The sequence below is a fragment of the Dipodomys merriami genome, unplaced genomic scaffold (assembly GCF_024711535.1).
Source record: "Dipodomys merriami isolate MVZ:Mamm:240054 unplaced genomic scaffold, mDipMer1.0.p SCAF_1, whole genome shotgun sequence".
NCBI lineage: Eukaryota > Metazoa > Chordata > Mammalia > Rodentia > Heteromyidae > Dipodomys > Dipodomys merriami.
In genome coordinates, this window is record NW_027202270.1 from 79,923,508 (window position 1) to 79,941,021 (window position 17,514).

The window sequence follows — 17,514 nt, forward strand, 5'->3', positions numbered from 1 at the left end:
CCCTGCCCATCTTACAAGAGCCAGGACTGTCTCTTCTTTTCCAAGCTCATGTGCATGGCAGGGTTGAGTTTGTAGCTATTATGAAAAACATAGCTGTAAGCAATGCAAGCTTTAAAAAACATTTGTGTTTCATAATCATTAGCATCTGTTCACTTTCCATGAACAGTGGCCAAGTAGTGTGTGAAGCTAGTAGGGTCCTGAAGAGTGTGACTCCGGATCAACAGGGCAGTTAACACTTTATTCCTTCTGTATAGAGTCATCAATTCTTCCTACACAGGAAGTTCACCTCAGTTTTCCTAGATGAAACTCTTACATTTCAGATTAAAGGATGTAAATTTTCTTTGTCTCTAAGGAATATGGAGACATTGAAAGTGTTAACTATAGAGAAAGACATGACTCAAATTTTGACTGGAAAGATTATGTTGTCAGGAGTTAGAACTGATTGAGAGAAGACTGGGAGGTGTTTATATCTGTAGGAGACATGACCTTCAATCCATTGAAAGCACCCTTTGTCTCCTCTTGAGATCCTTCAAAGCACTTCATTGTGTTTTCTACTCAGCACTATCCTTAGAACCAAAGGGGAAGACTCAGAGCTATCCAAGAAGGGATGACTATGGATAAAAGAAGACAAGCAGAGGCCAGAGCTTAGGCACATGCCAGGTAAAAGACACAAAGGAAGAGGGGGAAAGAGGGGTGGTTATCATGTTAGGGTGGGCATCAGAGAGAGTGGAGTACCTTGGAATGAGGAGAGAAAAGGATGTTGAAGAAATAGCTGGCAGGAATGCCAAGGCTGCAAGAAGTCATTATAAGGACTGGTAGAGTAAGAGGGGTTGATGAAACAGACCTAAGTGTTAGGCAACCTTGTCTGCTGTATTAACTCTGTGTATGAAAAAGGAAAGGAAAAGCTCTGTGGGAGGGAGGATTGAAGGACAGTTTGAGAACAGGTCTCAGCTTTGTTCACCTGGGAAGGCAGAATGGCAGGAGGGGTGACAGAAGAGTGGGGTGGGAAATGATTGGTCCTGTTCTAGAACAACAGAAGGGAAGAGAGTGGTGGCACAAACCACTGTGAAGAGGGAACAGTGCACCAAGTCCAGTCCTCAGCATGGCCCAGGCTCCCTGGGATTTGGTTTTGGTTTATATAGTGCTGGGGAAGGAAACCAGGGTCTTTACATGAATGGCAAATGCTCCACCAGTGAGCTACAGCCAAGGCATGAGAGATTTTTTTTTAATTTACTGAATTTGAATTTGTATGAATTTGAATATAAATCTAGCTGGAGGCTAGATTTGGAAGCAATCGGTAGAGGACTTTTCTTAGTTGCTCCAGGCTGCATGATAGAAATGACCCCCATATCCCAGTTAATCTGTAACCGCCTTACCGTATTTATGGCAATGGCAGAAAGCCCTTGGGTTAGAAAACCAACTCTGATGTGTTAATAATAGACACCGGGCTCACATCCTTTGATCAGATTAATCTGGGACTGAACAGGGCATTAACAATTAAGATTAGCGTTGGCTGGGCTGGTTGGCAAGGGGAAAGTGGGATATGCCAGACTTCGCATTTAGCAGCACTCTTGTTGGCATTCATTTTGAGAATGTTATCTCGTACAAAGGGGCTCCCAGCAGATTGCATGGCTGCACAATTAGCATGAAGCTTGTGAGCATAAGGTTGGCTCAAGCTACAATTACTCTGGGCTCCTTGAGTGCACACCACTTGGGAAACTGTGATGCCATGGCATATTTTCATTTTAACCTGACTTCTAAAGGTGGTAGAAGTTTCTAGAAATCTGTCCCTCTTAAAGGGATGGCACAGTTCTTGAAAATTTTTTAGCAGATAGTCTCACTATTCCCAGTATAACATATCCAACCAAATATACACCCATTGAAATGGACATATATATTGTTTGTTGACCTATTAGGCAGAGAGCGCTAGTCTGAGTCTGCCTGACTCCATGCTGTGGCGAGTTCTTATTCAGTTTTATAGGCTGGATCATTGGTGCTGCCGGGGCAGAACAGACAGGTGCTGAATACCTCCCTTTCCCAATTCTGAGATTTTGGTTTTTTTCCGGTTGTGGGGCTTGAACTCTGGGCCTGGGTGCTGTCCCTCAGCTCTTCAGCTCAAGGCAAGTGCTCTACCATTTGAGCCACAGTGCCACTTCTGGATTATTGGAGTAAGAGTCTCAAGGATTTTCCTGCCCAGGCTGGCTTTGAACCATGATCCTCAGATCTCAGCTTCCTGAGTAGCTAGTATTACAAGCATGAGCTACTGGCACCCGCTTCAATTCTGAGACACTTAAGAAGTTTTGTAGATTCTTCTCTTCTGTGTCTTGCCCCTAAAGTACCAGTGAGAGTATGCTAGGTGCTAACCTACTGAAGAACCAACAATATTTCTGGGAGGTTGTCTTCCTTCTGAAAGGTTATTGTACAAAGCATGAGAAACACATTCATCTGTCCATGTTCAAAGGATGGACTTGGATGGCAAAAGTAGGACTTCAGTGATAAGTGTTGCACGATGCGATGTCTGTGTGATGGTTACAACAAGCAGTTTTATACCTAGCATGTAGAGATCCCTCCCCACAATTCCTCATTGGTCCCAGAGGTTGTCTAAGCTAGATTACTTCCTATTGGGTTATTTGAATTCATGCACTGCTTAGGGTTGGTTGAACTTTGGGACTTTTTTTTTTTTTTTTTTTTTTTTTTTTTTTTTACTGTGTCCACCCCCTTTGTTCTTCTGTGGTTGAGAAGACTTGTTCCCTTCCTGGTATGTTATTGAGATCCATTCTTCTGCTAGTTGACCCATCCTCCTTCTAATCCATCCTGTTTATCTAGGGGCTTTCCAATGCATGAACTTTGTCACATCTAAGAATCACCATATGAGAAAGTAACTGGTAATTTTCTACTCAACTGAAATTGCCTGGCCCTGAAAATGGACCACCACTAACTTTATTTCTAACACAAGGACACTAATTTTTCTATGTGTTTCCAAATCCATTTCAGAATCCACCCATGCAAACTGGGTAGGGTTAATTGAGAGAGGAGAGTCTATACCAGTTGGTCCCCTCCAGCTTCAGCTGTCCTTTTCCTAACGCAGGGCCCTGGCCTCTTCAGTATGTGCACTGCATCTGCCTGGGGTTAGACAGATGGTCACTGAGCTTGGGGAGGAGACATGGGCCAGGCCTCTGGAAACTCACACGCTGTGACAGACGGCAGCAAAATAAACCAGCAATTGAAAAAGCACATTTCCATGGCCTCTGCTAGAGGAGTTCTTCCAGATGGGTCAAGTCTAGGAAGATCGATGGCTGGAAGGTGGCCCCAAATATTCTGGGCTCCATAATGGTTTGGTTAATAAATTTCCTGACCACCTGTGTAGATAAGCTATCCAGACTTTGGAGGTGACACAAAGATGCAAGGGACTTACATTGTGTCAATGAATCCCATGAGGCAGGCAACAGGGCAGCAGTTGACTGAAGAGAGCAGGGAGTAGGAGTAGGAGCAGGAGTAGGAGCAGAGGCATATGCATAGGTGACCCCAAAATGTTAGTACTGCACTGTGGTGTGTAAACATTGGCCTAGGATGGCAGGATGGGGAGGAGTAAAACAGAATTCTGGGTAGGAAAGGATATGGGGAACAATCTGAGCAGTCCCCTTCCTTTAGAGGTGAGGGGGCTGGGATGCCTGTGCAGCCAAATGGAGTGTTTTATGAATCCCAGTTAAGAACAACATTACCTTTAGCCAGGATGATCCAATACTTTCAATGTGTAAGTGCTTTAGGAAAATGAACTAGAACATGACCTGGACCTTACCTCAGGTTATGTTATCTTTAAGACTATATTACAGATGGAATACCAAGACAGAAGATAAGGAACAGAGGCGTTGCTTAGAGGAGCTGAGACTTACACATGCTGGGCTCCCAGGCCTGTGCTAGCAACCTCTAGCTATCCTGGACTCTTGGCCCAGGGTTGCTTGTCCATGTGCTACCCACCAAGGGTCTGCAAGATGTTCTTCTAAAGAAAGAAATAACATAACCAGGGCGATATTTGAAGATATGTGGTATTGACTCAGGAAAGTAGGGGAGAGATGACAGAGGGAGATGGAAACCTATTTCTTGAGGCCCGAATCTAGATCCACTCTAATCACAGTGTCTTGATAAAAGAAAAGGTCTCCTGAGAAGGAGTAACATCCTTAAAATGACACAGGTACAGAATTACCTTCGGCAGTCCTTAAGTAACATTTTCAGGAAAAAACCCTAATGATTTTTCATGCTTATGCACGCACATTATTAATATCATTAGAACAGAATGCATTGTGGAAATGGGGAAGGGAAATTGAAAAACTGATGCTCAAAACTGTCAAACAGGTGCTCAAATTCAGCCTGTCACTCAAAACTGTCCAGCACCAGGGCCTATGGGGGTGGATCCTATAACCTTTCAGTCCACCCAAACCAGCTCTCAACAGTCTTATAACCCAGTCCTTTGGGCTTTGGAATTCTGTTTTGCTCCCATGCTGTGAAGTATACTTTTACTTTATTCTTGCTTTCATAACTGCTGGCTTCACACAACTCTTGGGTTTTGCTCGGTGCTTTTTTTTTTTTTTGGTTGGTTGTGGGGCTTGAACTCTGGGCCAGGGTGCTGTCCCTCAGCTCTTTAGCTCAAGGCAGGTGCTCTACCACTTGAGCCACAGCACCACTTCGGACTTTTTCTGCTTATATGGAATTGAGGAATAGAACCCAGGGCCTCATGCATGCAAGGCAAGCACTCTAACCACTGAGTCACCATCCAGCCCTTGCTCAGTGCTTTTTATGAGAAACCAAGAACCTCAGGTGAACCGAAGTGGAGACTACCACCTGATAACCAGATGTCTTCTGTTCCCAGGGTGGACCAGAGAAGAACAGAAGATGGGTTCAATTCAGCCATGAACATCTGGACTACAGCAGGAATAGAGATGATGGCATGAGGCCTGATGGATCACCTGGCAGCAGTTTAACTCCACATTATGAATGAGTTCATCCTGTTGCTTATCCTCAAGAAAAACTCCAACTAAAGAGGGTAGTGAGGAGAAGGTAGAAAGCAATAAAGGGGAGAGAATAAGTATAGTATAGTAAAAGGACAAACAAGCCAGTGTAGAAATGAGCAAATATCTATGTTATTATAATATGTCTTAGGCAGGTCCGAAGACATATTGGAATGGTGCATTACACGTTAGGTAAAATGCCAATGTCAGTATCTCATTGAATGGGAGTAGGAAGTAAGAGCATGATAAAAATGCTAACTCCCCGTGGGAATGAGACCTTCAAAAAGAAGTAAAGACAACATTAGGACCCCACTGTTTTCCCTCTACCCATTCCTGTTGTTGTTCTTATTCCTCTTTCTGTGGGTATCCACCTTGAGAGCATTGTGTCCCCTCAGCGCTGTTCAGATTCACTTCTGGAGAGACTAAGCCACAGTATCAGAGATCCTGTCTCAGTGGCTTGTTGTTTATCCATTAATGTTTAAGACTGTGCTGAGGGGCTGGGAGCTACTCCTTCCTTCACCACTGCTTTCTCCCCAAACCCTGTGCATCACGGGAGGGGATGTGTTCTGCTGAGAAAGCCCCTTCTTCCTTTGGGCAGGAGCTTACCTCTCTCTCCTTTGTCAGAACCTGGTTCCAGGCTTGGGGCAGGCTGCCTGTATATTGTTGCCTGAATAGATGGAGGTGCTTAAAGTTTTTTTTGATTTAGTTCATTTCCAATATACTATCTTGGGGGTATTATTGTTGTAATGGGGAAGGGATAGTGGGAGAACAACAAGGGAAGGGGTAACAATGCTCAATAGGAAACGTACTCATTGCCTTACTCATGTAACTGTAACCCCTCTGTACAGCATCTTTATAATAAAATACATTTCCTATTGAGCCTTGTTACCCCTCCTTTGTTTTTCCCTTACTATCCCTTCCCTCCCCACCTCCCCAACTCTTCCCTCTCCCCCACCCTGAAGTTATAAAGTTTGTTTCAACATAGTGTCTTGTATATAGTGTCATTGTTACAATAATGGGTCAACCTGTATCCTTATTTCAGCATTTTGTTATTTCCCTTCCCCTCCTCAAATTAGAAAAAAATATATACAAGATGCAGAGCCCTGGAATCAAATACAGTGACAACAGGGGTTACACTATTGGGGAAGAACATACAAAAGAAACAAAACAAATCACATAGTACATTATAAATACATTAAAACAATAGCAACAAAGATAAAACCTCTTGTATCTCTATCTTGGGGTCCATTTTGCTGAGCATCATCTTATATGGTCACATGTACATAGCTTTTGACCTTTTCTGCTTTGTACAGCATCTTTACAATAAAATACGATTCATTTTTTTCATTTACAAGCAATTTCTCATTTCTGAGGGATTGCCAGCTATGCTTTAGAATCTTCTGAGAAACTTTCACTCTGGTGTGTGTGTGTGTGTGTGTGTGTGTGTGTGTGTGTGTGTGTAGGTAATCATAAGTCCTACTTCAATAGAAAAGGGAATTCAGGTTTATGATGCAGGATGACCGATAAAGTCTAAGGGCCAGATTGCAGCTCATAGCTATGAAACGCCCCAGAGCATGGGGTCTCTCCGGTGGACTCTTCTCTGGGTGTTCCTTGTTCTCTGAACGTCAGCCTTGAATGCTTCTCTGTGCTGATGGCAGAACGGCCTGAACCTGAGTGCCAAGCCCACCTGAAAGCAATCTAGATACACTAGTTCATACTTTCCAATACTGCTTCCAAGTTTCAAGAACTTGAGAATCTGGCTCCCTAGCTTACATGTCATGGCTCACCCTGTGCAACTAACTGTAGGTGGGGACATGTTGTATGTACACGCTGGCATGTTCCTCTGCTCTCCCTTTGGCTGAGAAGGGAGCTGTGATGCCTGCTACAGCCTGAATGACTTACCAAGGTGTCTATGGAGAGTTGGTTTGAACAGGATGAAAATCTCTGCATGGAATGTGTTTAGATTTCTTTTTTAAAAAACTTATTTTATTGAAAAATGCTGTAGAGAAGGGTTACAGTTATGTGAGTAAGGTAATGAGTACATTTCCTATTGAGCATTGTTAATCTCTTTTTGGTTGTTCTTCCATTATCCCTTCTCTCCCCCACCTTCCCTACTTCCCTCCCCAAAGTTGTTAAGTTCATTTCCAATATAGTGTCTTGTGGGTATCATTGTTGCAATGGGTCATCCTGTGTCCTTGTTTTAGCAATTTGTTATCCCCCTTCTACTCCTCAAATTACACAAATGTTTATACAACATGCAAGGTACCAAAATAAGTACAATGACGAGATGGGATATACCACAGGGGGAAGAACATACAAAGGAAACAAAAAAATCACATAGTACATTAAAAACAGCAACAACAAAGAAAGACCAATTGTGTCCCTATCTTGGGGTTCATTTTGCTTAGCATCATCTTATATGGCCATATGTACATAGCTCTTGGACCTTTTCTGGTCATCTGATAAAATTATCTTAAATGTATACTGATTATTGCAAATGAGGGAAACCATGGGACCTATATTTTGTTGCGTCTGGCTTACTTCACTTAATATAATTTTTTAAAGTCTTTCCATTTCCTAACAAATGGGACAGTATCATTCTTTCTGATGGAAGCATAGAATTCATATATCTATATATCTATATATATATATCTATATATATCTCACATTTTCTTGATCCATTCATCTACTAAGGGGCATCTGGGTTGGTTCTATATCTTAGCTGTGGTGAATGCTGTGATAAACATGGTTGTACAGGCAGATTTAGATTTCTCACAAGACAGCTCTCAGAGATAAATGTCGAAACAGAAGTGCAAAAATTATGCTGGAGAAGGAGAGAAGACACAATAGATGGTTATTTGAATTGTGAACAAGACAAACTAAAAGAAGACACTGTCTTCTCTTTGGTTCTGATGCTTCTCATTCGTTAAGAAAATGTCAGTAATCTAAATAAAATTTAGATTACTCATACTAATCATACATATTTACAAGGTACAGTGTGATAGTTGTATGCACATGTATATAATGCACTTTGATTAAAGTAATGTAATTATTATCTCCATCTCCTTAAACATTCATCATTTCCTGAATTGGGAACCAGCAAACACTTGTAATTCTTTATAAAATATATGTGGAAATTAAGAACTAGTCATATTTCAGGACTTCAGTCTGCTGTCCTACAGTTTCAGGGTGACATGTCTGTTGGCATTCTGATAGGCAAGCTGCTCGTAGACGCACTTTTGCAAACACAGGACAAGAACAGTTTCACAAATATCCACCAGATGGTACCTTCCTACCAGGAATCAGGCTTCAGGTTGTGGAAATCCAAGTTGTTTGGCCACCCCACAGATATACTGTAGAATTATATGCTTGTCCAAGAGACAGTCAGGGGGAAGGAAAGCTGGTCGAACAGCCCCCAGAGGACATTCCACCACATCCTGATGCTCAGGATGCAAGAGAGTTTCAAGTATAGGTTTTTGTAATGGAGAGCTATGTGTAGATGAGTGGGACAGAATTGTGGATGTAAGGGAAAGACTATAAGGTCAGCTCCTGAGAAAGGTTCATCGTGAAAGTCCTCAATACTTCCGGCTCATACATCACATTACTCGCCTGGTATCTTTTTTTATTTTTATTTTTAATTTTTAAATATTTTTTAATTGTAGAGATCCTGTACAGAGGGGTTACAGTTACATGAGTAAGGTAATGAGTACATTTCCTATCGAGCATTGTCCTCCTCCTTTGTTTTTCCCCTTCACTCCACACCTTCCCAAATGTATACGTAAGATTCAGGGCACCAGAATCAAATACAGTGACAAACAGGGGTTATACCTATTATAGGGGGAAGAACATACAAAAGAAATGAAAAAAATCACATAGTACATTAAAAACAACAGCAACAAAGAAAAAAAACCTCTTATGTCCATATCTTGGGATTCATTTTGCTTAGCATCATCTTTTATTTTATTTTTTTATTGTGAAAATACCTTATAGAGGAGTTACCCTTACATGGGCAAGAAGTAATGGTCCATTGTGAAAATGGGACTCAGGAACTGCCTGCCTTTCTCTATAGTTAACTGCAATTTTTGGCTACATGCCAGATGTCTTGGCTGAGCTAACCTGGGCCTTGTGTGCTGAACACAGTCCCATGAGTTGTTCTTGGGATCTCACATCAGATTGTGTCTTTGTTAAACGGGACTTTCTTTTCATATTTCCCTGTCAGAAACCTTCCTGTCATTCCAGATGCCTCCCTGAGTTGCCAAAGCAGCTGCCATTTTGCTTTGGTAATGCCTCCAATCAAAGCATTTATCAGAGCTCCCAAGGGGCAGCTCGTTGGGTCTTGTCCTTTCCTTGTGCTCTGGTGCCCCCTGTGGGGAGTCTTGGCATTGTCCTGTGATTTGTATGGTGTAATCATTGCCATAAATCCCATGGTATTCCTCAGTTCTCTGATGGGCAGTTTTCTTCAGTTTGTGACCAAAGCAAGTCTTTGGGGGTTTGTGGTGCCATGATCATAAATGTCACAGTGATTTGTGACTTTTCACAAAGAAAAAGTAGATGAGTGCTGTGTCTGAAGATTAGTCTGTATTGGAGCAGAATCCTAAGTATCCCTAATAGAACAGGTCTGAAAGCCCTTTGGTGGCAGGATTTGATCTTGTTAACCACTTTCCACTCTGATATCTTTCCCTTTTGCTGATGCCTGAAATCCTTTCCCCTGCATTCTGGAATCAGAGATAACATGCAGAAGACATTTTGTCCCGTGCCAGGAAAAGAGCAATTCAAAGACGTTAAATGTAAGATGTTAAGTTATTGGTGACAAATACTTTCCTGAGAACAAGGTCCAGTGAGGGGAAGGAGTTGAGCAGGGAGAAAGCAGGACATTGAGCTGTTGGCCGAGGGAGGGTTGAGCAAAAAGGTGGGAGCAGTGTGTATATGGGGAACACAGAAAGATTGGAGACCAGAGTTGAAGGTCCTCTGCTCCCTGACTGATTCTGACAAACTAGGCTCAACCATCTCTAAAATTTTCATCCCATAATCCTACAAAATAATCTAAATATATACTGGTACATTAGTAGATTGCCACTCTTTCATTATACAAAAATCATTAATAATAAAGACTCTATCGCACAGTCATCTTTACTCCTAAAGGGAAATGCATTTTAATGAAAGAATGGGCATTCCTTACTAAAAGATATTCTTTTAAATCAGAAGAATATAATTTCATGAGGCTAAAGTCCACTTTGCTCCTACCTCTCTCCCTTTGCATGAAAACGTTAGCAGACATCCCTGTACCTGCTGGTGTTTGAGAATCACTGTCTACCCATAGGCTAAATCCCAGACCAGTTTATAGTTTGAGATACCATGCTCTCCTCTACTGGCCGAAGGAGTTGAGGCTGCTGTTAAACAAGTAGTAATTAATACATGGTACCCAGTCTTGTCACACATTCTGTACTTTTTTTTGGCATATACTTCTTTCATTCTGTGTTTCTTGAACAGTCATATTAAGTGAGGGGTGACTTTAGCATTCCCTCCCACCCTCTCATTTCCTAAGGCAGGGTATGAGCTAAGCCCTTGCTATCAAAAAGCCTTTCTGTAATATTAACTTTTAAACATGTTAGCAGCAGCTCTTGGCTTTGTGTGGAAATGACAAATTTCTCTCTTAGTATGTACACTAGCTGCCTTCTTCCTCCAAAAAATTAAGGCTACACTTAGGCCTAAATATTTTTTTTTTTCTGGCTGAGCATGCTGTTGACTCTGGCCTGTAATCCTATCTACTCAGGATGCTGAGATCAAGAGGATTGTGATTCAAGGGAAGCCCCAGCAGAAAAGGTGGTAAGGCTCCATCTCCACTTAACCAGCAAAAATCAAGGCTGGAGGTGTATCTCACTCTATCCAAGCAAGCCTTGAGCTCAAACTGGTGCCAAAAAAGAAAAAAAAGTTCCTTAATAAAGATAAGAATTAATTATGTCCATCTAAGCTAAGTCAGTAACAATCCTCTAGTCTCTGTTGCTTAAAGGCTTATTTTATTATAAGGTAAAATGTTGTAAGATTCAGCAAGGAGAAATATGATATTATGCTAACTTTGAATTTCAAATAAACAGTATATATATATTTAAATAAAAGAGGGTCCTAAATATTCCCTGTCAAAAATCATTTATTTTCTGAAATTCAAAAAAGTAACAACATCCTGCATGTAATGACAACCATTCACTGGTTCTTCAAGCTCCTTTTGAAAGTAACATATATCTCTGACAGTCACATTATCTGGCCATCCAGGCATTCTCCCTGTGGGAAGTACCTAGACTCATAGAAAACAATAGATTGGAGAAAAGAATCAGTGGGGGCCCAAGGATGAACTATTTCTTCCTCCGAAAAAGGGACTCTCACAGTGGGTGCTTGGGGAACTTTAAAATGACCTGGGTCCATGACTGATTGTGTCACTTGTTTTTCCCAATGCAACTGTTCACTGTGTCTCTGAAGTCACATGTAGAATTTGTGTGTGGAGACAGATAACTTTCATTTCATAGCCGTCCTCCTCCAACGGAGGCCCTTCCAAAGCTGCTACATACGCATTGGCACAGATCTGGGCCCAGAGTAATGCTTGAAAGGAAATTTTGGTTGGCCTCCCTGGAAAAAAATAAGTGTGTTCTCATGAAGGAAGAAGTGGCTTCACCCAGGTTCTGTCATTATGACAAACTATTGAGATCATCAGCTTATAAAGGAAAACATTTTTTGGCTCATGGCTTTAGAAATTCTAACTGATGATCAATGAGGACTTTTGGTTTTAGTGCCGTAGGAACAGTACAGTGTGGCAAGAGTATGTAGAAGAACAACATTTCTTACCTCATAGCCAGAAAACAAGAGAGAGGGGAAAGGGGAAGCAATTGAGATCCAGCTAATCTCTTTGACGGGTTCATCCTCATTGACCTCTACGCTCCTTCAAGGACATGCCTCAATAACCTAAAGACCTCCCCCTAGGCTCCACCACCACTCCATATTCCAATAGCACCACTCTGAGGACAAGAGTTTTATCATATGGACAATTAGGGGACAGTTAAGTTCAAGACAACAGCAGCAAGGACCTGCATATTCGGTGACCTGAGAACAGGCATAGTGAATTATGTAAATGGTCACCCATCATTGTGGCATGTTCTTCGGCAGAGCCTCTCTTTGTGGCAGGAGGATTGGACATCCAAGCTCTATTGAATCCAGTAATATAATTTAATTTGCTTTAAGGAATAACACACAGGTGTTAAGTGACAGGTGTCACTTCAGAGCAGAAAGAGTAAGGATCATTCTATGCACTTTGCCTTTTGCTGTGGCAACTGACAATGCTCTGGATGGAAGCTTCTTTCTCAGTCTTGGCTTTTTAGTAATGATAATGGGGAACAAAAGCACAACTGACCTACAGTGAATAGATCATATAAAAGTCAGCCACTGGTATTGTAAACCTCTGGATATCAATTCTAATTCCTTGGGGAATGTGACAAGGCTTGGGTCCTGCTTTTACAATGGTTACTGCCTAGAAAAAGATACAAACTTTTCAAATGCCCACTTGCCCCAAACTTTACCCACCCCATTTCATGACATCAAGGAAACAGTAGCTGACAGTAAATATTTGGCCTTATCTACTTTCAGGTTGCTTTCTGTCCACAGTATCTTTGTGAATCATCACTTCTGAGGTGTCTTTCACCATTGGCTTTCTTATTACATTATGAAGATGAGACTAGGGGGAAGCTGGTTAGTAGCCATAGCCTGTCCTACTATACAGCAGTATTAAGGCTCAGGTATTGGGGTTGACTGAAGCTGGCCACAGTCTTTGCTACTCATTCCATGAAGCTGTGACATTTGATTCTTTCCTATTGAATGTGGACTAGCCTTAATGACCTGCTTGACTCACAACATATGGTAGAAGTGGACTGCTAGACTTCTAAGACTAGAGCAAGAAGATGCTTGTAGCTCTTGTGTTCATCTCTTGGAACACTTTCTCAAAGTCCCAACTTTCTGTGTAAGAAATCTGAATACCCGAGGATGGCCATGTTGGCATGATTTATGGATAGGTGCTCCAATTGGCAGTCCTACATGAGCCTAGACCTGCAGTCATTCCCACCTCCTGAATATGAGCAAAGCTGGGTTGCACCAGCGGAACTCACCATCTACATACCATTCAACTAAATCCCATAGGGACTTCAGCTAATATTTGTGGAAAGGAATCACCACCTAGTTGAACTCCTCTCAGTTACTGAAGCACAGAATAAAATGGATGTTGGGCTGGGAAGGTGGCTCAGTGGTAGAGCGCTTGCCTTGCATGCATGAGGCCCTGGGTTTGATTCCTCAGCACCACACAAGCAGAAAAAAAAAAGCCGGAAGTGGTGCTATGGCTCAAGTGGTCGCATGCTAGCCTTGAGCTGAAGAGCAGAGGGACAGTGCCCAGTCCCAGAGTTCAGGCCCCATGACTGGACCCCCCCAAAAAAAATTAAAAAAAAGAATAAAATGGATGTTGTGTATAAGAGGTATATGTATACTTAGCAATCCATCCTAGATTAGTTCTTTTCCTTTATAATTTTTATGTTGTATTCCCAAATTCTCTGACCAGATTTCACTAGTGAGGAAGTCTGATTGGCCTGGGGCATCCATTTTCAACAGGGAGGATCTAGATAAACTCTTCATTCAAACAGGGTTTAGGTTATACCACAGTTTCAATTATGTTCTCAGCATGCATCTACTAAGTAATTAATGCAGTGTTCCATGAGCACCTCCATGGAGGGGTTGTTTTGGAAGTGTGTGTCCAAAGACTTTGTGAGTGGAGTGATACAACTCACCATAACATAATAATTGCTCTCACATCTTTTATTCATTTGTTTTTAGTTAATCTGTGAGAAGGATATTATTTCCATCCTACAGACAAGTAAACCAAGGCCAGATAACATAAGCAGTAAAAGCCAGAGATGGGATATAACCCCAGTCTTATTTATTAACAGGTAATGAAGTTCTGAAAGCCTAAAGAGATAGGCTCAAGTCTCCATTTTACAAAAGAGAAGATTGAAGCCTGGGGTATAAAGTGGTATTGCTGCTCTACCCATTTAACTAGGCATGAATTCTATGACTCAGGGTCTCCAGCCTGACCTTCAAAGCTCTCTGGAGTTCTGGCTAGAGGCTGGTTGAGTGAATGTCTTCAGAATGGCTCATGTAGAGAAGAGAGTCCACCCTACTATTTATTGTAGTATGTTCCTAGAAAAAGCAAGCTGTGATACGTTCTTGCTCTGCTCCTGGGGGAGCTGTAGAGGTTAGAGGCAGTGATTCATTAAGGCAAGGGCCCCAAGTTGGTGGGCCCAGAGTGTTAGATTTGTATCATGGTTTTTTTTTTCCATAGAGAGTAGTATTATCTGTGAATATTTTTCCTTGTGCTCTGGAGTAGGTCTCAAAGATAGCTCCATCTGTAGCCAGGAAAATGGGAGAAATAGTACATCAGTGGGACTCTTCAGGAACCCTAATGGATTCAGGAGAACACTCCTGACTTATCCCAGTGTTTCAGGCTGCCAACTCAGCATTGAACTGCAGCAGGGGTACTATGAAGAGGCTCATGTGAATCATTAAGAAGCCACAAATGGAATGGTGACCTTGGGTGACTTGGATAAAGAGCATTCCAGATGGAGTTGAAATCACTCTGGAGATTGGGTATTTATGAAGTACTTCATACCTCCAAAATGAATTTCAATCATTGTTCGAATTCACATTATTACAGTAACGTGAAAGTATCTGTGTTGCAGCTAATGACCTTATCGTACACTACTTCCTGTGAAAAAGGGACATTTTCATGAACTTGGGTGCATGAGATGGGTAATGCTTGTAAGCTATTGTGAAGCAAAATAAAGAGCTTTCAATAAATGAGTCCTGATGTGGCCTCATCATTACCATGCAAACCTATAATTCTCTCTGGTGGCACTTGTGAATGTGTTGGCTTTCCTGTCAGCAGGCAGCAGCGAAAGGCCATTCTTTCTGATGAATCTGTAATAACTCTTCTTTATCACACAGCATGCCATTTGCTTTGTGAAGTTGTTTGTGTTCTGAAATGGTTAGATTTACAGATTGGGATACTGGTGGTTGTGAATATGCAGATAGCTGAGATGATCGCACCAATTGATTTTCATGAAGATTTGAACATGAAAACTGCTTTGACAGTGAGAGCTAATTACAAAACTAGGGGCTAATTTTAGCTCTTCTGGTCAAAGAAAGGCAATTATAACCCTATCTTACATCTCCACTATTTTCTGAATACTTAGATTGGGGAGATCAAGATTTGAAACCAGCCTGGACAGAAAAGTCAACAAGATTCCATGTTTGCTTACCTAGCAAAAAGCTGCATGAGGGGCATGGCTCAGGTGGTAGAGCACCAGCCTAGAGTGCAAGCGTAATGTGTGTGAGGCCCTGAGTTCAAGCCCTGGTGCCAGCAGACAGAAAAATAAAACCAGACTACTTAAACTATCCCATTTTTCTAATTATCTAAAACATGACTTTCCTATTAGAGTTCTTGATCATAGGATTGGAAAGAAATGGTATAGATCATTTGGTTCAACCCTCTTATTTTATTAATGCAGGTACTGAGTTTCAAAAAGGCATCCCAGGTCTTCTCTAAGCTTGTGAAGTATTATGTTGTTCACTATGTTTCTTGTAGCTTCAAAGATTTTTTTTTAAAGTTTTTACTTTAGATTCTCAGCATGTCTTACACAGAACTTACTCAAAACACAGATATGTCCAATCAGCAGTTGACTTGCAATGTTTACCTACAGGGTTCTTTTGAGGAGGAGTAAGTGAAAAGATATTTTTATGGCTTGTCATCTTTCAAGGGTCAACTTTCTCCTCAAATAATCACTTTTACTCAAGGGACTTTGACTACCCTAGCTAGCTAAAAAGGGTCTTCCTTCCCCTACTACCCTTTCCATGCCAAATTGCCTTCCTAAAAACTTTCATTATTGGCATTTATCTTCCTTGTGTATTGATCTCTTCTCCCACTAGAATGGGAGCTCCAAGGGGGCAAATACTTTATTTTGTCCATTGGGGTATTTTTGGTGCTTATTAGATTGTTGACACATAAGAAATTGTCAATATTTTTTTGATAGATGGCCAAATGATAATTGATTAAGACTGCTGTGGGCAGTGGTAAGGTAAATCATGGAGTTAATATCAAACTTTTCTTTTTAGTTATCCTTGGCCAACTAGTTCTGGATACAAATTGGTCTCCTCTTGGCATACAGTTTGAAGCTGGACCATTATGTAACAACCACTTATTAGATGCCCTGGAAGATTTTCCCTTTATCACCAATAAAATTGCAACAGAAAAATCACAAATTTTCTGCCATTTTCATCTTCTTTCCTCAGTGTTCTCTTTCTCATGAAACTCCTATGGTATTGCACAATTCACAGCCTGCCACAAAAATCATTTAGTCACTGATCATTTGTGCTTTTTCAATGCCAACGAAAAGGGACTTGAATAACAGTTCCTGCTAATCTGAAATATCCAGTCTATAGTACACAGTTTGAGTTGGTGAAACTAATTGAGACTCAAGTGTATGGAGTCATGAGCAAATTTAAGGTAAATATTTAAACCAATCTGTCCTAAAGTAGGATCAGTATCACCCATTATCTTACCCTTGGATATTAGCTGTTCACATACCTCCTCTCCTTGAAATCAGTATTTGAAATACATAGTGTGAGACAGGAGAGAGTTTAGAAAAATGAAAGATGCAGAAGGATTTAGTCCTTATTTAGGAATTCATCTCAATTTCTCTTTATCTCTTTTTTTTTTTTTTTTTTTTTTTTGGTCGGTCATGGGGCTTGAACTCTGGGCCTGGGCGCTGTCCCTCAGCTCTTCAGCTCAAGGCGAGCGCTCTACCACTTGAGCTACAGCGCCACTTCCGGTTTTCTGGTGGTTTATTGGAGATAGGAGTCTCACAGTCTCTCCTGCCCGGGCTGGCTTTGAACCGCGATCCTCAGATCTCAGCCTCCTGAGTAGCTAGGATTACAGGCGTGAGCCACCAGCACCCAGCTCTTTATCTCTTTTTAAAGGATGTGGAAGATACGAACCTACTGGTAGCATGTAGGAACTTTGAGAAAGTGGCTCATTTTTAACCCCATTAATACTTTTTTTTTTTCATGTCAGAGACAAGATGGGATTCAGTGCTTTGGTAAATCAGATTTATTCTCTAGGACTTGGACTATATACCATCCATACTCTCTTAAATTTATGGTGTCAATATGACCTGACATTTAATTATTTGCATAGACTGTTTAAAATTAAAATAGCAAGGGGCTCTGAGTTCTTTTCAAATTTTAATATACTCTCCTTTTAAAAATATATTTTCCATAAATTACTCTGCTGCCTGGAAGCCCATCACACTTTCCTGTCATAAAAAGGGATGATGTGGTTGGGTGTGAAACATGGAAGAGAGAGTGTGGTTAGACAAGGGTAGACACTGATCAAGTCCATTAATCAAAGTGCCTTTTAAATCCCGAG